Source organism: Oncorhynchus mykiss, chromosome 27, assembly GCF_013265735.2.
Source record: "Oncorhynchus mykiss isolate Arlee chromosome 27, USDA_OmykA_1.1, whole genome shotgun sequence".
Classification (NCBI taxonomy): domain Eukaryota; kingdom Metazoa; phylum Chordata; class Actinopteri; order Salmoniformes; family Salmonidae; genus Oncorhynchus; species Oncorhynchus mykiss.
The window spans coordinates 3,976,551-3,997,953 of record NC_048591.1 but is presented as its reverse complement, the minus strand read 5'-3'; the positions used below and the strand labels follow the sequence as shown (position 1 = coordinate 3,997,953).

At 43.8% G+C, this 21,403-nt stretch overlaps 1 protein-coding gene across 1 annotated transcript in view; it reads right to left on the bottom strand.

Annotated features, from left to right (window-relative positions):
* LOC110507358 (myeloid leukemia factor 1) overlaps positions 1-21,302 on the bottom strand; it is a 148,330-nt gene extending 127,028 nt beyond the window's left edge. Inside the window, exon 1 of the mRNA XM_036964664.1 lies at positions 21,266-21,302. The gene's annotated coding sequence lies outside the window, so the exon portion shown is untranslated. The remainder of the gene's footprint in view (positions 1-21,265) is intronic.
* Positions 21,303-21,403: the final 101 nt, after the last annotated feature.

The window sequence follows — 21,403 nt, the reverse complement described above, 5'->3', positions numbered from 1 at the left end:
GGCAAGGAAACAAAACACAAAGCGAATTTAACTTCTTTAGGAAAACAAACGTTATGGTGCCATCCAAAGTCACATTTATTTCCCAAGCTATATAGCGCACACTATTTTACATACAGTAGGTTTTTAAAGGACCAAAGAGTTTGGTCTGCTTCGTTGTTTTGCCCTGAACAACTTGTTTGTTGTTGTTGCAACACTGGTATCGTCACAGCCCTTGTGTGTGTGGTGGGAGGTGTGACTCTGGGTATGCGTGTCTGTGCGCACCCTTGTATGTGTGTGAGGGCCCTGGGTGTTCTCCTGTCACTCAGTCCTCTCTCCCAGTCTGATTGATAATTACAGCTGTCTGACAGTCCCCAGTCCTACGGAGTTTGATCCGCACTGTCACCTCCACCAACGGGAACAAAACCCTGCACCCCGCCACTCTCAAAGACCCACTCGGCGACAAACCCATGTTTTTTAAAAGGTGGGGAATATGATGTGTCTTTATATCAAGCGGTGGGGGAGGTTAGACGGAAAGAAAGGCGAGGTTGACGTGTTTGTCATCTAAGACACAGCCGAGTGACACTTTTACATTAAAGGGGGTCATTATATTTTCCCGGCTGCCACGAAAAGTGACGTTTTTACGAAGTGACAAGTTTACAGTTTGATAAATCAAATTTATGCGGGATGAGGCGGGCTGTCAGCGGTGGGGCCCGCGCCTCCCTCGCCATCTAAATGATACTCTCAGGCACCACATTCAAATTTCATCCCATTAGCATTTAATTTCTCCTCTAATCCTACAGTGTGTGTGTGCGTGCGCCTTGCTTCCTAGAGAGCAATCGCAATCTGAAGCGGCGGCCCGGGCTGTATAACGCTTCCACCCCGATGACTATCATTCTTCCTTGACAATTAAGACTCCTCAAATCTAATAGCAGAGATATTGGAATTACACCCGGGCCTTTTGAGGCATGTCAAAACGCTGCTCAGCCCTCCTCCCGATACAGCTGTCAAATCAGTAGGCGAACACTCACACGCACACACACACACCTATGCATACGTAAGCACACACACGCACCCACAGGTCTGCTGACGTTCACATTCACACGCACGCACACACACACTACAGGACAGAGCTATCATGACTCTTTATCTCTCATCCCACTTAAATGTGCTGTTTTCCGTCTCTCGAAAGACTTGTTGCTGGTGCCTTTTATTTCATGTTTTCTTTCATACCCCTTGAGTGCGTCGCTTTTCAGAGAGAGAAAAGTGCTTTTTTTTATATGGTGGTGCTGCAGATGCTCTGCCCCCTGTGTGCTGCTCTGTTGACTCTCGTCTGAAACACACACGCGCACACTCGCACGCACGCACGCACGCACGCACTCTCACACACACACACACACACGCACGCACGCACGCTCACACACACACACACACACTCACTCCGTCACTCACTCACACACTCACACACTCACTAACACACAAACACAAAACCCCCCACATATAGATAATCACCACATTAAACACATCAATAGAATGCTATATAGAAACACAACACTTTTTCCCCCACCCCTTGTCATGTGAACACCTGGATCAGATGTATAGGGGTCATTTAGACTTAGTTCAGGTTTTCGTTACTTTAGGGCTCGAGGTACAGCTAACAACCACTTTAGACAGCTACTGCATGTTGAACAACAACAAAAATGTGTCTTCAACGTCAAATAAAGCCTATAGATAGCGTGTTGGTGTGAGGGCAGGGCGGAGGATGGTGTGTGTGTACTTGCGTCTGTGTACGTCAGGTGTCGGGGCCTAAATGAGGACCTGGTAGAGGCCTCTCTCTCTCTGCTGCTCCTCCAGCCTCCCTCCCTCTAGTCCATTATCTCCACACACAGAGGACACTGATCCGCTCGGCAGCCTAAGCCAATTACACACACACTCATCATCGAGCTCACGTGCCATCAGGTTTGCACCTCTCGCCCCAAAGTTGTCTCTCTCTCTCCCTCCCTCTCTACGTCTGTCTGGCGTGAGGCCCTCTCTTAGTCACAGCAATGGGGATTTCTCTCCACGGTCTCACCGGATCATCTGGCTGACCGTAGACAGACAGTGCAAGCTCCTTTATCCCTCCCTAAATTCCCACTACCTCCCCTCACTCTTTTTCAATCCCACCCCTCGCTCTATCACTCTATCCCATTCCTCTATCTCTATCCCACCCCTCTCTCTTCCACCCTATCCTTCCCCTCTCCATGCATTTCTACCAACAACACTCCTTTCTCTTCTTCTATCCCTCTCCTATTTATCTCTCGGTTCCTCTCACCCATAGACAATTATCCAGTCTCATGGCAAATCGACCAGACGGCCAAAAACTACCAGGTAGAATCTCAACTGGCACCCTATGTCCTATGTAGTGCACTACTTTTGATCATGGGTGCCATTTGGGACTCATGGCATGACCTTACATTTACATTTTAGTCAGTTAGCAGACGCTCTTATCCAGAGTGGTTAAGTGCCTTGGTCAAGGGCACATCAACAGATTGTTCACTTAGTTGGCTTGGGGATTTGAACCAGTGACCTTTCGGTTACTGGCCCAATGCTCTTAACCACTAGGCTACCTGCCTAGTGTCTTGGCATGCGTCTTGGCATGAGTCTTGTGCGAACACCTCAACCTTTTAAGGTCACTAGATTGTTAGGTCTTCAGTTCACACAGTTTACTCGAAAGACATAATCCAAATACGAATATTATTATACTATAATATTATTCTTCCACTTTTATATTTTACTGTATGTACAGGTAACTGCCTAAATAATGGAAACACTTGAGTACCAGTATAATGAAAGCAGGTGCTTCCACACAGGTGTGGTTCCTGAGTTAATTAAGCAAATTAGCATCCCATCATGCTTAGGGTCATGTATAAAAATGCCGGGCAGGCCATTATTTTAGCTACCATGGCTATGTCACCATAGGATGGCAATGCCCCCATCCACAGGGCATGAGTGGTCACTGAATGGTTTGATGAGCATTCACAATATTTAAACCATATGCCATGGACTCTACAAGGTGTCGAAAGAATTCCACAGGGATGCTGGTCCATGTTGACTCCAATACTTCCCACAGTTGTGCCAAGTTGGCTAGATGTCCTTTGGGTGGTGGAGCATTCTTGATACAGACGGGAAAATGTTGAGCGTGAAAAACCCTGTAGCGTTGGAGTTCGTGGCACACTCAAAACGGTGCACCTGGCACCTACTAACCACACCCCGTTCAAAGGCACTTCAATCTCTCGTCTCCCCCTTTCACCCTCAATGGCGCACACACACACAATCCATGTCTCAATTGTCTCAAGGCTTAAAAATCCTTCTTTAACCTGTCTCCTCCCCTTCATCTACATTTATTAAAGTGGATTCAACAAGTGACATCAATAAGGGATCATAGCTTTCACCTGGACTCACCAGGTCAGTATAGGTTATGGAAAGAGCAGGTGTTCATAATGTTTTGATCACTCAGTGTATACATCAGGACCATCTTTATCTTTGGCCAGTCTGTTTTTAGACTTTTGGGACTATTTCAGTGGTTCCATTGCACTAGCCAGGCAAACTTAAACAGCTGGGTTACCACAAACTGTCTTGCCTCTCTTCCCTATCCACTCAGCCATCAAGGTTAGACTCTCTCTCTCTCGCGCTCCCTCTCTCGTTCTCCCCCTCCTGTAACAGAGGGACACCTCCACCGCCAGTCCAGTCTGCCACACCACCTATTCTGTCTCCCTCTGTCAGTCCTTTTTATTAGACGATATTTAATTCCAGCCATTCCACTTGGCAGGGGAAAGAGTGGAGTGAGAGAGGGAGAGAGGGCCGGGGGGGGGGGGGGGCTGGTCTTGATTAGTTGAGTACTGGAGTCAGCAGAAGTCATAACCTATCACACCCCACCTTCCCTCCGACAGGCCCGAGAAGAGAGGAGAGGAGAGAGGAAGAGAAGAAAAGAAGAGACGACCACTTTATCTCAACCACACTAGCACCTCCAAATCACCTGATGATGACACATAATCTAATACCGGACTACATAACACACACACAACAAGCCCACGCGTACACAATCACTAGAACATACCTGCACATTATATACCCACTCGGGCGTCCTGCATTTATCTCCTGTTTTGTTTCTCTCCATTTTCTTCCTTCTCTTCTGTTGTGCAGTTGCCTATTTGTGAATCAATCAGACCTATTGTTGTATTCCTGATGCGTGTATCAATGTATTATTTTTGCCTGGTTTTTAAGTATTTAAATATTGTGAGTATGTTTGACACATAACCACAAATTCACGTAGTCTACAGTTAGGATGTAACAGTTGATTAACTAAGACACCCATTCACATACAAAAAGAAGAACATAAAAGATATACTCCCAAAACATCAAACCCACTCCCAATATTTAAATACTTATAAACTAGCTCCAACTAACAAAGAGGATCACATTTGATACACTCAGCGTGAACACAATGAATAGCTCTGATTGAGTGACAAATATGCTGCTGCACAACAGACAACATGAACGGAGACAATTGAGACAAACAAAACAGGGAACAAATGAAGGAGATCCATAGGTTTGCATCCCAAATAGCACCCTATTCCCTAGTGCACTACTTTTGACCAGGGCCGTATGTCTCTAATCGAGAGTAGGGCACTATATAAGGAGCATGGTACCATTTGGGTGTCAGGAACCATCTAAATGATAACAATGACTCAGTCTATATAGGACAAAGGACAAATGGTTGTATTCGTAAAGAACCGATGCCAAATCCCCTCTAACCACAATGACCCCTTGCTTGATTTTTATTTGTTTGTTTATTTATTCATCTCATTCGATTTTTTTAAGTTGTCATTTTTTTAAAAATCTTTATGTTTTCATTTGTTCCTCCGAAACCCGGCCAGCCGCCCTGTGCCCAAAAGAAGAACAAGAAAAAAAACTAAAACAGCACCCCTTGAAAATGTAATATTCCTGTTTTTAATATTGAGGTCTATAAGATCAGGGCAGAGATGGGGTTCCTTGGCAATATGTTTATATACTTTATAAATATGAAAACAAACCCCTGCCTATCAGCGGTCGAGCCTCCGCACCCCTCTGCACCCCCGTCGAGTCTCTCATCTTATATAAAAAATAATGTTGTATGTGGATATACTTTTATATATAATCGCAATATGGAACCAGAGTCTCTTTTACCATGTGCCCTACTTCAGGCTGGCGCTAACAGCATTTTATGGGCCGGGAGCTGTTCATCTTCATGTCTCTAGCAGGCATGAGCACTGCATAATAATGTCGTTTCCTGCCCCCAAATGTTATTTCACAGACCCCGGCTCATTTCTCAAACTTCACCACTTTTACAATTTCCAAAACTTTTATTCCTTTCATTATTAGGAACAAGATTTCATTACGTATTTAGAATGTAAACAAGACTGAGTAATGACACCCTCCATCTCCCTGGAATCCTTCCCACTGATGCCGACACCCCCTCGGCCTCCCCGCCACGCTGGCCTCATCTTGTGTGTGCATGGACGCAGGCGCACACACACAGTGCTTGGGCCAAGATGGAACACAACAACATTAATTTACCACCCTGAGAGCTTTTTTTGTTTGTTTGTTTGTGTTTGTATGTATGTGTGTGTGTGTGTGTGTGTGTGTGTGTGTGTATGTATGTGTGTGTGTGTGTGTGTGTGTGTGTGTGTGTGTGTGTGTGTGTGTGTGTGTGTCCTCCGATAAAGGAGGTGGGGGAAAGTTTTATACTCAACTCAAATAAATCATGTAGAAGAAAAATGAGCAAATGTGCGGGCTAACTCATCTTCTCCCCATCCAGAGAAAATGAAATTCACTGGAATACCTATCAAAACTGCAATCATCAAGAGATAATATCTTCTTTGGTCTATCTGCACTTTCCGATTTAATTTCCTCCATGCCCTTGACATCCACCGATACCATTAAGATGAAGCGCGTACAGTAAGAGAGTAGTTCTCACGTTTTGATATATGATGCCTCCACGCTAAATGTAATATCATCATTTGGAAATTAATGCAATATTTCTTTTGTTAGCTTTTTTTTTTTTCACGGCGGTGTCCTCGAGCTAGCGGCACGCCGGAGCGAGTGGAAGACAGACAAATAGAAAAAAGGGGGCAGAGGGGAGGGAGGTGGGGTGGGTGAATAGAAAAAGGGGGCAGAGGGGAGGGAGGTGGGGTGGGTGAATACTTTGGTTTCATGGCAGCCATTTCCCCAGTCAGAATGACATGCAATTACGTGTGGGCCGGCCCCCGATCAGGGGTCAGTGAAATTACTCCATCGTTTAGCAGCGCAGTGGAGATGATAGGATCCCCCCCCCCCCCCTCTCCCCCAGACATATCAAATATGATGCAATCATTAGTGTAATAAGCATGGAAATCTGTTTGCAGATTATCGTGCCATTTCTCTCCCCCTCTTATCTGCCGAGTCGCTCGCTCTCTCTCTCTCTCTCTCTCTCTCTCCCCCGAGCTGTTTCCAGCCTCTTTATCCACCACAATCAAATTACCTGCAAAAAAAAGAGAGGGAATAGGAGAGAGGGGGGGGGGGACTGCCCATTGGATATATGACAGTGTGGATAGGGGGTTTTCATTTCGGCAAAAGTCTGTCCTCCGTACTCTCTCCTCTGTGACCAGGAAGCCGGTAAGTGGTCAAGGAGTGTGTCAACTCGTTAGTAGGCAAACTGAAGACGTTCTCCCCTCCGCGATAGCCTCCTTTTCGCGAGGAGGCACAAGTGCATCCTACCGCGGAAGAGTTCTGATAAAACACGGGGGGGGCATTTATATTAAAAACAATATACTAGTTTTACCTATAAAATGTCTTGCACAACTAACTTCATTCGTTTTGAGCACTTCACACATTCATTATGGGATCCACCCCTGTAAAACGTCATTTGACTAACGACGGCATGAGTGGAGGAGGACCGTCTCATTTCAAGCAAGCGCATTTCCATCCACGTTCACCCTCCTTGCCGACTCTCCTAGATTAACTGAGAACCTTTTTCAAAAGGTGGCGAGAGAGGACGGAGGAGAGGACGCGGGAGGGGAGCAAACCTAAATTGATAAAAGGCCCGGATCTGTCAGGCCACTATCCCATTGCCTACTCCTCTTCATCATCTCCATCATCCTCATCCCTTACATGCTGCTATCGTTTTACCCAACAGGAAAATAAATATCATGACATACTCAGGAACACTAGACATTAAGTTGCTCTTACACCTGTGTAGCAACACTGTAATTACTCTATAAATAATATTGTACTCATATTTATAACATACCCAATAGCTTTCAATTACATGCGAAAGTGGAATGAGAAATTGCAATACAATGTTGTTACAGGAGTCATTTTGCATCATAAAATGTGTTACAAAGCCAAAGCAAAGGATCACTACCCAGCAAACAGGGGATGTCCTAAGGACATTAGGCGACATTGCCATTAGGTTCCTTTGAGGGTTTCGGCAAGATGTTCTCACTGACGTTATGAGAGTGTTCTAAGAACATTAAAACATGACGTTAACCTCGGGACCATAAGAGGATGTTCAGTACAGGTCCCGGTTTTGGTCGCGGAATAATGTTATAATAAGGTACTATGATGTCCATTGAGGACCGTTACAAAAAGGTTCCGATTTGGTTCTGATAGGACGTTATCCATAGGACAATTCAATGACCACAAGGGGAAGTTTCTGGGACCTTCTTTCTAGTTCCCTGTAGGTTTCCAGGACATCACTGAGGATCATGTCAGGACCTCTTGAGAAAAATCTCAGGACTTTCATTTTACTATTCCTTAGAAATTTTCGTGATGGTCCAAAGGGCAGTTCTCTGGGGGACCTTTGTCTACTTCCCTGTAAGTTACCAGGACATCAATGAGGACAACGTCAGGACGTTTTCTAACACGTTCTCAGGATATTCATTTTACCAGTCATCAGGCCGCCATGTGTTGGTCCCAGGTGTCCCAAACCATTTTAAGTGAAGTAATGAAATGGTATTTTAATGTAAGTGGTACAATACGGTGTTTAGTTAAAATTGTGATCATCAATGACAATATGATTACTTCACAATATGATCGCTTCATACTCGTCGCCAAACCCACTGGCTACAGGTTATCTACAAGTCTCTGCTAGGTAAAGCCCTGCCTTATCTCAGCTCACTGGTCACCATAGCAGCACCCACTCGTAGCACGCGCTCCAGCAGGTATATCTCACTGGTCACCCCAAATCCTCTTTTGGTCGTCTTTCCTCCCAGTTCTCTGCTGCCCATGAATGGAACGAATTGCAAAAATCTCTGAAGCTGGAGACTCACATCTCCTTCACTAGCTTTAAGCACCAGCTGTCAGAGCAGATTACAGATCACTGCACCTGTACTTAGCCTATCTGTAAACAGCCCATCTATCTACCTACCTCATCCCCATACTGGTATTTATTTATTTATTTTGCTCCTTTGCACCCCAGTATCTCTACCTGCACATTCATCTTCTGCCGATCTACCATTCCAGTGTTTAATTGCTATATTGTAATTACTTCGCCACCATGGCCTATTTATTTCCTTAACTTACCTCATTTGCACTCACTGTATATAGACTTTTTGTTTTCTTTTGTTCTACTGTATTATTGATTGTATGTTTTGTTTATTCCATGTGTAACTCTGTGTTGTTGTATGTGTCGAATTGCTACGCTTTATCTTGGCCAGGTCGCAGTTGCAAATGAGAACTTGTTCTCAAATAGCCTACCTGGTTAAATAAAGGTAAAATAAATAAATAAATAAAATTACATTTGACATGATCACTTAGTACTGACTTTTCAATATGACCCCACCTGGGATTTGAACTCACAACTTCTGGATTTTGGGTATACAGATTTTTGGGCTGCACCACAAAGTCTATCGTATTCTCAGATATTCTTAATGTTTTGTCGTGCGATCGATAAACTTACACAAAACGCTTGGATTGCTTTCGCTGTAAAGCATAATTTCAAAATCTGAGACGACAGGTGGATTAACAAAAGGCTAAGCTGTGTTTTCCTATATTGCACTTGTGATTTCATGAATATAAATAATTTTAGTAATATTTATTGAATGTAGCGCTATGCTATTCAGCGGTTGTTGATGACACTGATCCCGTTAGTGGGATTGCAGCCATAACAAGTTAATATATCTCTGCAATTAGCAAAAGAGTGCCATCTGCACTGCTACAGTGCCTTGCGAAAATATTTGGCCCCCTTGAACTTTGCGACCTTTTGCCACATTTCAGGCTTCAAACATAAAGATATAAAACTGTATTTTTTTGTGAAGAATCAACAACAAGTGGGACACAATCATGAAGTGGAACGACATTTATTGGATATTTCAAACTTTTTTAACAAATCAAAAACTGAAAAATTGGGCGTGCAAAATTATTCAGCCCCCTTAAGTTAATACTTTGTAGCGACACCTTTTGCTGCGATTACAGCTGTAAGTCGCTTCGGGTATGTCTATCAGTTTTGCACATCGAGAGACTGACATTTTTTCCCATTCCTCCTTGCAAAACAGCTCGAGCTCAGTGAGGTTGGATGGAGAGCATTTGTGAACAGCAGTTTTCAGTTCTTTCCACAGATTCTCGATTGGATTCAGGTCTGGACTTTGACTTGGCCATTCTAACACCTGGATATGTTTATTTTTGAACCATTCCATTGTAGATTTTGCTTTATGTTTTGGATCATTGTCTTGTTGGAAGACAAATCTCCATCCCAGTCTCAGGTCTTTTGCAGACTCCATCAGGTTTTCTTCCAGAATGGTCCTGTATTTGGCTCCATCCATCTTCCCATCAATTTTAACCATCTTCCCTGTCCCTGCTGAAGAAAAGCAGGCCCAAACCATGATGCTGCCACCACCATGTTTGACAGTGGGGATGGTGTGTTCAGCTGTGTTGCTTTTACGCCAAACATAACGTTTTGCATTGTTGCCAAAAAGTTCAATTTTGGTTTCATCTGACCAGAGCACCTTCTTCCACATGTTTGGTGTGTCTCCCAGGTGGCTTGTGGCAAACTTTAAACAACACTTTTTATGGATATCTTTAAGAAATGGCTTTCTTCTTGCCACTCTTCCATAAAGGCCAGATTTGTGCAATATACAACTGATTGTTGTCCTATGGACAGAGTCTCCCACCTCAGCTATAGATCTCTGCAGTTCATCCAGAGTGATCATGGGCCTCTTGGCTGCATCTCTGATCAGTATTCTCCTTGTATGAGCTGAAAGTTTACAGGGACGGCCAGGTCTTGGTAGATTTGCAGTGGTCTGATACTCCTTCCATTTCAATATTATCGCTTGCACAGTGCTCCTTGGGATGTTTAAAGCTTGGAAAATCTTTTTGTATCCAAATCCGGCTTTAAACTTCTTCACAACAGTATCTCGGACCTGCCTGGTGTGTTCCTTGTTCTTCATGATGCTCTCTGCGCTTTTGACGGACCTCTGAGACTATCACAGTGCAGGTGCATTTATACGGAGACTTGATTACACACAGGTGGATTGTATTTATCATCATTAGTCATTTAGGTCAACATTGGATCATTCAGAGATCCTCACTGAACTTCTGGAGAGAGTTTGCTGCACTGAAAGTAAAGGGGCTGAATAATTTTGCACGCCCAATTTTTCAGTTTTTGATTTGTTAAAAAAGTTTGAAATATCCAATAAATGTCGTTCCACTTCATGATTGTGTCCCACTTGTTGTTGATTCTTCACAAAAAAATACAGTTTTATATCTTTATGTTTGAAGCCTGAAATGTGGCAAAAGGTCGCACAGTTCAAGGGGGCCGAATACTTTCGCAAGGCACTGTAAATCAAATGTTACTTTATGTGACTAAACAAGCAATGTAATAGTGTAGAGAATTATTGTACCATCTAAACCGCTGTGAAATATATTTTCAATCACCTAAAATATTGTATTTTCTGCTGTTTTCAGCTGGTGTACAAACCCGAAAGTAAAAGACGCAAAAACCAAATTTAAGAATGGGAAGCATAGAAATAGCGCACACAGAACAGATCTACCGGTTCTTAGACTTGCTTTCAATAAGAATGACACATCTATGTCGATTTGGTCAGGTCACCCAAAAGAGCTTTACTATTGAACTTAGATAAATGCAATACTAGTGTGGGGTTATAGGCAAAAAAAAGAACAGAAGAAAGAAAATATGTCCCTTTCATTGCCCTGGGCCTTTGGGATTTCATTAGTACGACCAAGGACCTGATCGTGGACTCAGGAGGTTGAAAAGGTTTGGCATGGGCCCTCAAATCCTCAAAAACTTCTACAGCTGTACCACTGAGAGCATATAGACTGGCTGCATCACTGCATAGTATGGCAATAGAGGGTGGTGCGGACAGCCCAGTACATCACTGGGGCCGAGCTACCTGCCACCCAGGACATCTATATCAGGCAGTTTGAAAGGAACGCCAGGAAAATCATTAAAGACTCCAACCACTCAAGCAAGCCATAGACTGTGCCCTCTGCTTCTGCACGGCAAGCGGTACGGGTGCATCAGGTCTGACACCAACAGGCTCCTGAACAGCTTCTATCCCCATTAGACTGCTAAATAGCTAACTATATAGCTAACAAAATGGCTACTCTGACTATCTGAGTATTTTACTCTTAGCACTGTGGCACTGTCTCTATGCACACAGGGCCCTACACACTACCAACACATTCTCCAACACACATACAAACATTATTTGCTTACACACACATAATATGCACATACATCTATACCAACTCCACACACACCCACTCAAAAACAATGTACACTGCTGCTACTCTGTTTATCATATACAGTAAAGTACATTCGGAAAGTATTGAGACCACTTCACTTTTTCCACAATTTGTTACGTTTAAGCCTTATTCTAAAATGGATTAAATAAAACATTTTCCTAATCAATCGACACACAATACCCTAATACTGACAAAGCGAAAACAGGTTTTTAGTTTTTTTGGGGGGGCAAAAAAAACAACACATACCTTCTTTACATAAGTATTCAGACCCTTTGGTATGACACTGGAAATTGTACTCAGGTGCATCCAGTTTCCATTGATCATCCTTCAGATGTTTCTACAACTTGATTGGAGTCCATCTGTGGTAAATTAAACTGATTGGACATGATTTGGAAAGGCGCACACCTGTCGATATAAAGTCCCACAGTTGACAGTGCATGTCACAGCAAAAACCAAGCAATGAGGTCAAAGGAATCGTCCGTAGAGCTCTGAGACAGGCGTGTGTCGAGGCACAGATCTGAGAAAGGGTACCAAAACATTTCTGCAGAATTGAACGTCCCCAAAAACACGGCGGCCCCCATCATTCTTAAATTGAAGAAGTTTTGCACCACCAAGACTCTTCCTAGAGCTGGCCGCGCAGCCAAACTGAGCAATCGGGGGAGAAGGGCCTTGGTCAGCAGAATTGAACAAGAACCCGAAGGTCAGTCTGAAAGAGCCCCAGAGTTCCTCTGTGGAGATGGGAGAACCTTCCAGTAGGATAACCATCTCTGCAGCACTCCACCAATCAGGCCGTTATGGTAGAGTGCCCAGACGGAAGCCACTTCTCAGTAAAAGGCACATGACAGACCGCTGGGAGTTTGCCAAAAGGCACCTAAAGGACTCTTAACATGATTCTCTGGTCTGATGAAACGAAGATTGAACTCTCTGGCCTGAATACCATACGTCATGTCTGGTGGACACCAGGCACTGCTCATCACCTGGCCAATTCCATCCTTACGTTGAAGCATGGTGGTGGCAGCATCATGCTGTCGGGATGTTTTTCAGCAGCAGGGACTGGGACACTAGTCAGGAGAGGGAAAGATGAACGGAGCAAAGTACAGACAGATCTTTGATGAAAGCCTGCTCCAGAGCGCTCAGGACCACAGACTGGGGGAAAGGTTCAACTTCTAACAGGACAACAACCTAAGCACACAGCCAAGACAACGGCGGAGTTGCTTCAGGACAAGTCTCTGAATGTCCTTGAGTGGCCCAGCCAGAGCATGGACTTGAACTCGATCTAACATCTCTGGAGAGACATGAAAATAGCTGTGCAGTGACGATCCCCATCCAACCTGACAGAGTTAGAGAGGATCTGCAGAGAGAATCATGGGAGAAACTCCCCAAATACAGGTGTGCCAAGGTTGTAGCGTCATACCCAAGAAGACAAGGCTGTAATCTCTGCCAAGGGCGCTTCAACAAAGTACTGATGGTCTCCCGACTGCATTGCAGTGCTTAAGGCGTCACTACAGACCCAGGTACAATCCCAGGCTATTGTGTTTCGGAGGACGCATGGCTCTCGACCTTCACCTCTCCCGAGTCTGTAGGGGAGTTGCAACGATGGGACAAGACTTTAACTACCAATTGGATATCACAAAATTGGGGAGAAAGAGGGGTAAAATAAAAAAATATTATAAAAAAAAATTAAAAAGCACTGCGTAAAGGGTCTGAATACTTATCGAAATGTGATATTTCAGTTTTTTATTTTTTATTTGCAAAAATGTCTAATCACCTGTATTTGCTTTGTCATGGTAGGGTATTCTGTGTAGATTGGGTGAGGGGAAAAAAATAACAATTTAATCCATTTTAGAATAAGGCTGTAATGTAACAAAATGTGTAAAAAGTGGAGGGGTCTGAATACTTTCCGAACACACTGAATCCTGATGGCTAGTCACCTCTCCCCAATACATATCTACCTCTATCGATCCAGTATCTCTGCACATTCTAAATATGGTACTGGAACTGAACCTGTCGCGCTCTAGTGACTCCTGCAGGCGGGACGGTTGCCTGCAGGCTCGTCAGTTGAAAGGTGTTTCCTCCAACATGTTAAGAAGCATGGCTTGGCGGGTCATACTTTGGAGGACGCATGACTCGACCTTCGCCTACCGAGCCTGTTGGGGAGTTGTAGCGATGACACAAGATCGTAATCACGAAATTGGGGACAAAAAGGGGGTACAAATGACCCCCCAAAAAAACACTTGTAAATTGAAAGGTGCTTAGACCAGAGGGGAAAAGTCCTTGTAACAGAGTGCTAAATTCCCTAGAACAGAGGGGGAAAGTCCTATGACCAGAGGGGAAAAGTCCTTGTAACAGAGTGCTAAATTCCCTAGAACAGAGGGGGAAAGTCCTTGTAACAGAGTGCTAAATTCCCTAGAACAGAGGGGGAAAGTCCTATGACCAGAGGGGAAAAGTCCTTGTAACAGAGTGCTAAATTCCCTAGAACAGAGGGGGAAAGTCCTTGTAACAGAGTGCTAAATTCCCTAGAACAGAGGGGGAAAGTCAATGACCAGAAGGGGAAAAGTCCTTAGATCAGAGGGGGAAATGGTTTATATCAAAAGGCAAAAGTCCTTGTAACTGAAGGAAAAAGTTAATGCATGTGCGTTGCAGCTTATTACCACTCCGTATACAACTTCCTGTCACTTCGCACATAAAAAAAACAACTGATGACTGTTGGCATTAAAACGGACGTACGTTCATCTTTTCTTTCATTGTGGAGAGTCTCTTCAGATTCACTCTAAAGCAGGGATGGGAAACTCCAGGCCTCAGGGGCCAGAGTGGTCTCACACCTATTCCCCGTCCCTAGCAAAACACAGCTGATTAAACTAATGTCATTCTAAACTGAAGATCATGATTAGTTGATTATTGGAGTCAGGTGTGTTAGCTTGGGCTGGGTCAAAAGTGTGACACCAATCAGGTCCCAGAGGACTGGAGTTGCCCATCCCTGCTCTAAAGCAAGCGAACAAGGACTACACACATTCAAAATATGGCTTCCTATAGTGGTCCTCTAGCCCCAGCCCTTGCCAGACCTGGATGTGTTTTTGGCAGTGTTTAGAAGAAGATTGTGGTTGGTTTGGTGTACCATCTAAAGTCTCTCATAGGGCCTGATCAGAGTGGAGCCTCCATACATAGCCCAGAAGAAAATAAAGAGCTGAAGAAACAAGAGTTTAAAGGCATACTTTGGGATTTTGTCAAAAAGGCCCTTTATCTACTTCCCCAGAGTCAGATGAACATGTGGATACCATTTTGATGTTTCTGCGTGCAGTGACTGGATGTCTATGGCTATCTTCTAGCATTTGACACATACCTTTTAGAGAATTGATTGTATTACGTGTTAAACAAAATATTTTTCTCTCAGCAATTGTATTCGTATAAAATAATCAAATGTTCCTATTTTATTTTTTTTGCATACAATTTGGCTCACTATTTGTATGATTTATTTTATATAGTCTTTTTTGGTAATCTATATCAAGGGTGCCAATAATTTTGGACCTGACTGTATCTGGTCTTCTCTTACCAGTGATACATCTTGAGAGGGTGATAAATTGTTGTTTATGGGGGTACATTTACAGGGGGGTGCTAAAGGGGGGGGGGGGGGGGGTACAACACCAAACGCCCACCCCCTCACCAGGGGGACAGGATTTTATTCACGGCCCTCTGTCCCGAATCGTAATCAGATACTTCCACACACCCCAGGTTTCCTGACGACTGGAGCGCAAATTACTGATGTGCATAAACACCCAACATAAATAAGCCACACACATTCAATATTCACATATTCAAATATCCCTCAGGAAATGGGAGTGAAATACAGCTGTACACATACAAACGGAGCACACGTGTGTGTGTGTGTGTGATGTTTAGTGCCTTAAAAACCAGGCTCTGGAATTAGGAAAACAACCTCTAACTCAATGTCAACAAAACAAAGGAGATGATCGTGGACTTCAGGAAACAGCAGAGGGAGCACACTTTTACAGATGCACAATCGAAAGCATTCTGTCGGGCTGTATCACAGCCTGGTATGGCAACTGCACCGCCCTCAACCGCAAGGCTCTCCAGAGGGTGGTGCGGTCTGCACAACGCATCACAGGGAGCAAACTATCTGCCCTCCAGGACACCTACAGCACCCGATGTCACAGAAAGGCCAAAAAGATCATCAAGGACATCAACCACCCGAGCCACTGCCTGTTCACACCGCTATCATCCAGAAGGCGAGGTCAGTACAGGTGCATCAAAGCTGGAGCCGGGAGACTGAAAAACAGCTTCTATCTCAAGGCCATCAGACTGGTAAACAGCCATCACTAGCTCAGAGGCTGCTGCCTACATTGAGACCCAATCACTGTCCACTTTAATAAAGGGATCACTAGTCACTTTATACAATGCCCTCTAAAATAATGGCACTTTAATCATGTTTACATATCGTACATTACTCATGTATATACAGTATTTTATACCATCTATTGCACCTTGCCTATGCCGCTCATCCATATACTTACATGTACATATTCCCATTCACCCTTTTAGATTTGTGTGTATTAGGTAGTTGTTGGGGAATTGTTAGATGACTTGTTTGATATTACTGTTAGATATTATTGTTAGATATTACTGCACTGTCAGAACTTGAAGCACAAGCATTTCGCTACACTCGCATTAACATCTAACCATGTGTATGTGACAAATAAAATTTGATTTTATTGGATTTAAAAAGTAAACACAAACACTGTAGCATTGCTGTAATTTGTTCACACACAAACTTTTTGTATGGTCAACTCCAAACACACACACCCCATCCCACACCCAAATACATCCCTGTTCTCTTGGGGGTTAGATCCAGTGCATCATGGCCTCTGACCTCTGGGTCAGGGTCAAGAGGGCGTCTGACTGACCGACTGCTCAAAGACATGCCCCCCCCCCTACACCTCTAAAGCCAGATTATCCTCCAGCGTCTGGGGCTGGACTGACGTCCCACTGTGCTCCTACTGTGGTCCCATTGTGGTCCCATTGTGGTCCCATTGTGGTCAATAAGCCGTTAGAGCTCTTCAAAGTAATGCCTTCGTATGGGCAGCCACTCTGGTGGTCTAGCCTAAGATAAAAGATACAGTTGGTGTGTATCGTGCGTGCATGCGGGTGTGCATGTGTGTATACGTATGCCTTCGTGTGTGCACATGCGTGACGTAGCGTTGCCTCTTGAAAACAGAGAGACCAGTGAAGTCAATGCAGCCCCATCCAGCCATATAAGCAGAGTTCTTTCCAGCCAAGCCAACCAGAGACCTCGTCTTTACATTAGGAATATATAGCTAGCTACCTCCTGTTTACCTAAATGCAAAAGTGCCAACACAGAGGCTGCATCCCCAATTGACCCTATTCCCATTATAATGCCCTGCTTTGCACTGCTTTTGACTAGGGCCCATAGGGAATCCCTGGTCAAAAGCAGTGCACTATAAAGGGAATAAGGTGCCATTTGGGACACAGCCATATTGATTCCTGCTGTTTATGCATGTAATCTTCTTTTGAATAATTCACACAGTCCTTTGATAGAGTAGTAAATCAATTACTTTCTCCCTGCCTGCACCCTCCCCACCCACCCACCCACCCGCACGTCCTTCTCTCAGCTACTCCTCCCGTTCAGTCAGAGGAGCGGGACTCATAACTTCTCACGTCAGAGGGTAGGAGGCAGAGGCGGGTGACGGAGGACAGAGGGCATTACCGATGAAGTCAACAAACTCTTGTTGAAGTTTTTACTCCACCACCCTCTCTAGTCTACACTCTGTTACATGGTATCAGGGTGTTGCCAACTGCTTTCTTGCGCCATCTCCATCTCTCTTGCTTCCTGTTTTCTTCTCCCACTCCCTCTTTCTCTCTTATTCCTTCCTTCCCTCCATCCCACTCCCTCTCTGTCTCAAAGATCTCTCCCTCCTTCCTTCTCTCTCAAGTGAGCCGGTTATCCTCATCTGGTTGGGAGGACCATGAGGACAGAGGTAAGTGGATTCGAATCCGACCCACTTCCCTTCGGACTCCAAATGCTTCTACCTTTCCTGTCTCCTCTTCACTGTCCTATCTCATAAACCATTTAAAAAAAAATAATAATAATAAGGGAATATGTGAAATAGCACAGCTTAATTTGGTGTAATTCACAATGCTGCTAAAGGTTGTTTGCTTCCCAAGATCACCTGTAAATCAGAAAATCTAACTTTGTGGTCCAGGGTGTCGTTGAGAACAAAAACATTAACGTTTCATATGGTTCCCTAAAAGGAGCAGAGCAGTGGTTTAGTATGCAGGGAGCATGGCTACGCTAGGCTAAGGGAGGTGACTCTGAACTGGCTCTACATCAAGAGTGTCATCACCCCCTTTGACCTCTCTCTATTATTCATCCCTTTAGCCTAAGGAAAAGCGAGGGAAAAAAAGGCACCTGGAATCTGCTCTTCGTTCCCACCCAAAAAGGAGGAGAGGAAAATCTTTTCACTTTGTTGCATGGCACTCTGACCCCGGTATTACAGAGAGAACAGAAGAATCTGGGAGATGTTGGACATAACATTTTCAGAACCGTCCCTGGGGTCTTTTACAGGGGGCCCAAGTGATGTGCCGGAGCGGCCTCGAATATAGACTTCATATGTGTGTGTGTGTGTGAGAGAGAGAGAGCCGAGCTACAGTACCAGTCAAAAATGTGATTAATTCCAGGGTTTTTCTTTATTTTTATATTTTCTACATTGTAGAATAATAATGAAGACATCAAAACGATGAAATATTATATTATATGGAATAATGTAGTAACCAAAAAAGTGTTAATCAAAACTAAAATATATTTTAGATTCTTCAAAGCAGCTACCCTTTGCCTTTAATGACAACTTTGCACACTCTTGGCATTCTCTCAACCAGCTTCATGAGGAATGTTTTTCCAACAGTCTTGAAGGAGTTCCCACACATGCTAAGCACTTGTTGGCTGCTTTTCTTTCACTCTGCGGTCCAACTCATCCCAAACCATCTCAATTGGGTTGAGGTCGGGTGATTGTGGAGGCCAGGTCATCTGATGCATCACTCCATCACTCTCCTTCTTGGTCAAATAGCCCTTACACACCCTGGAGGGGTGTTGGGTCATTGTCCTGTTGGAAAAAAAATGATAGTCCCACTAAGCGCCAACTAGATGGGATGGCATATCGCTGCAGAATGCTGTGGTAGCCATGCTGATTAAGTGTGCCTTGAATTCTAAATAAATCATCAAAGCACCCCCAGCAAAGCACCCAAACACCATCACACCTCCTCCATGCTTCACGGTGGGAACCACACACGCGGAGATAATCCGTCTCACAAAGACGGAACCAAAAATCTCAAATTTGTACCTGTCAGACCAAAGGACAGATTTCACCCTGGTCTAATGTCCCTTGCTCGTGTTTCTTGGCTCAAGCCAGTCTCTTCTTCTTATTGGTGTCCTTTAGTAGTGGTGTTTTTGCAGCAATTCGACTATGAAAGCCTGATTCACCCAGTCTCCTCTGAACAGTTGATGTTGAGATGTGTCTGTTACTTGAACTCTGTGAAACATTTATTTGGGCTGCAATTTCTGAGGCTGGTAACTCTAATGAACTTCTGCAGCAGAGGTAACTCTGGGTCTTCCTTTCCTGTGGCGGTCCTCATGAGAGCCAGTTTCATCATAACAATTTTTTGTACTATTTTTTATTTAACCTTCATTTAACTAGGAAAGTCAGTTAACCTGTTGCGACGAGCAATCCCGTATCCGGGAGCGTAATTATAGCCTCTCAGTTAGATAGCAAATGTTCAGTTTTTCCAAAAAATATTATTTGTGTAGGAAAAATCGCTCCGTTTTGTTCATCACGTTTGGCTAAGAAAAAAACCTGAAAATTCAGTCATTACAACGCGAACCTTTTTCCAAATTAACTCCATAATATCGACAGAAACATGGCAAACGTTGTTTAGAATCAATCCTCAAGGTGTTTTTCACATATCTATTCGATGATAAATCACTCGTGGCAGTTTTGTTTCTCCTCTGTTCAAAATGCAAAAATGCACGCACCTGGAGATTACGCAATAGTTTCGACGGAGGACACCTGGTAAATGTAGTCTCTTATGGTCAATTTTCCAATGATATGCCTACGAATACGTCACAATGCTGCAAACACCTTGGGGAAACGACAGAAAGTGTAGGCTCATTCCTTGCGCATTCACAGCCATATAAGGAGACATTGGAACACAGCGCATTTGAAATCTGGTTCACTTCCTGTATGAAATTTCATCTTGGTTTCGCCTGTAGCATTAGTTCTGTGGCACTCACAGACAATATCTTTGCAGTTTTGGAAACGTCAGAGTGTTTTCTTTCCAAAGCTGTCAATTATATGCATAGTCAAGCATCTTTTCGTGACAAAATATCTTGTTTAAAACGGGAACGTTTTTCATCCAAAAATGAAATACTGCCCCCAGAGGTTCAAGAGGTTAAGAACAAATTCAAATTTACAATGACGGCCTACCGGGGAACAGTGGGTTAACTGCCTTGTTCAGGGGCAGAACAACAGATTTTTACCTTGTCAGCTCGGGGGTTCGATCCAGCAACCATTCGGTTACTGGCCCAATGCTCTAACAACAAGCCTAACTGCCACCCCGATTGATGGTTTTTGCAACTGCACTTGAAAAAACTTTCAAAGTTATTGAAAATGTCAGGATATACTGACCCTCATGTCTTAAAGTAATAATGGACTGTCCTTTCTCTTTGCTTATTTGAGCTGTTCTTGCCATAATATGGACTTGGTCTTCTACCAAAAATTCTGTATACCACCCCTACCTAGTCACAACATAACTGATTGGTTCAAACGCATTAAGAAGGAAAGAAATTCCACAAATTAACTTTTAAAAACACACACCTGTTAATTGAAATGCATTCCAGGTGACTACCTCATGATGGTGGTTGAGAGAATGCCAATAATGTGCAAAGCTGTCATCAAGGCAAAGGGTGGCTACTTTGAATCATCTGAAATATAAAATATATTTGTATTTGTTTAACACTTTTTTGGTTACTACATGACTCCATTTGTGTTATTTCATAGTGTTGATGTCTTCACTATTATTCTACAATGTAGAAAATAGTAAAAAATAAAGAAAAACCCTGAAATGAGTAAGTGTCTAAACTTTTGTAAATGTGCCTCATCAAGTCATCACCACGTCAGAGGGCGCAAGAATCTGCAGCCTCTCTCTCCTCGTGCACACATTTCATTCCCACATCAAAAAGTAATTGAAAACATAACAAAAAGACTAAAGGAGACAGAACAAAGACAGAGAGGATGGGGATGGGGGGGCAATGTCTCAGAGCCAGGGAAAATCAGAGAGGGGGAAGAGTAAATGAAATAGTAAGTGCCCAAGTGATATGAAAAATCAACCAGAGGTCCTGCGCGAGTGACGTATTCAAAGCCCATTCTGACGCATGTTCATTTGGGATGCAGATATCAAAGATGGTGAACGGGATAGTGGTGAGGGAGGAGGAATGAGAACGTACCAGATGTTCTCATGCTGCTTTGATGCTGGCGCTGTCTCTGCAACACAAGAACACATTTCCTCCTCGTTAAATAAAGTGTGAGCTACGACTCCTTAAATAAACAATGGTCCGCACAAAAGCCACACACACACACACAGA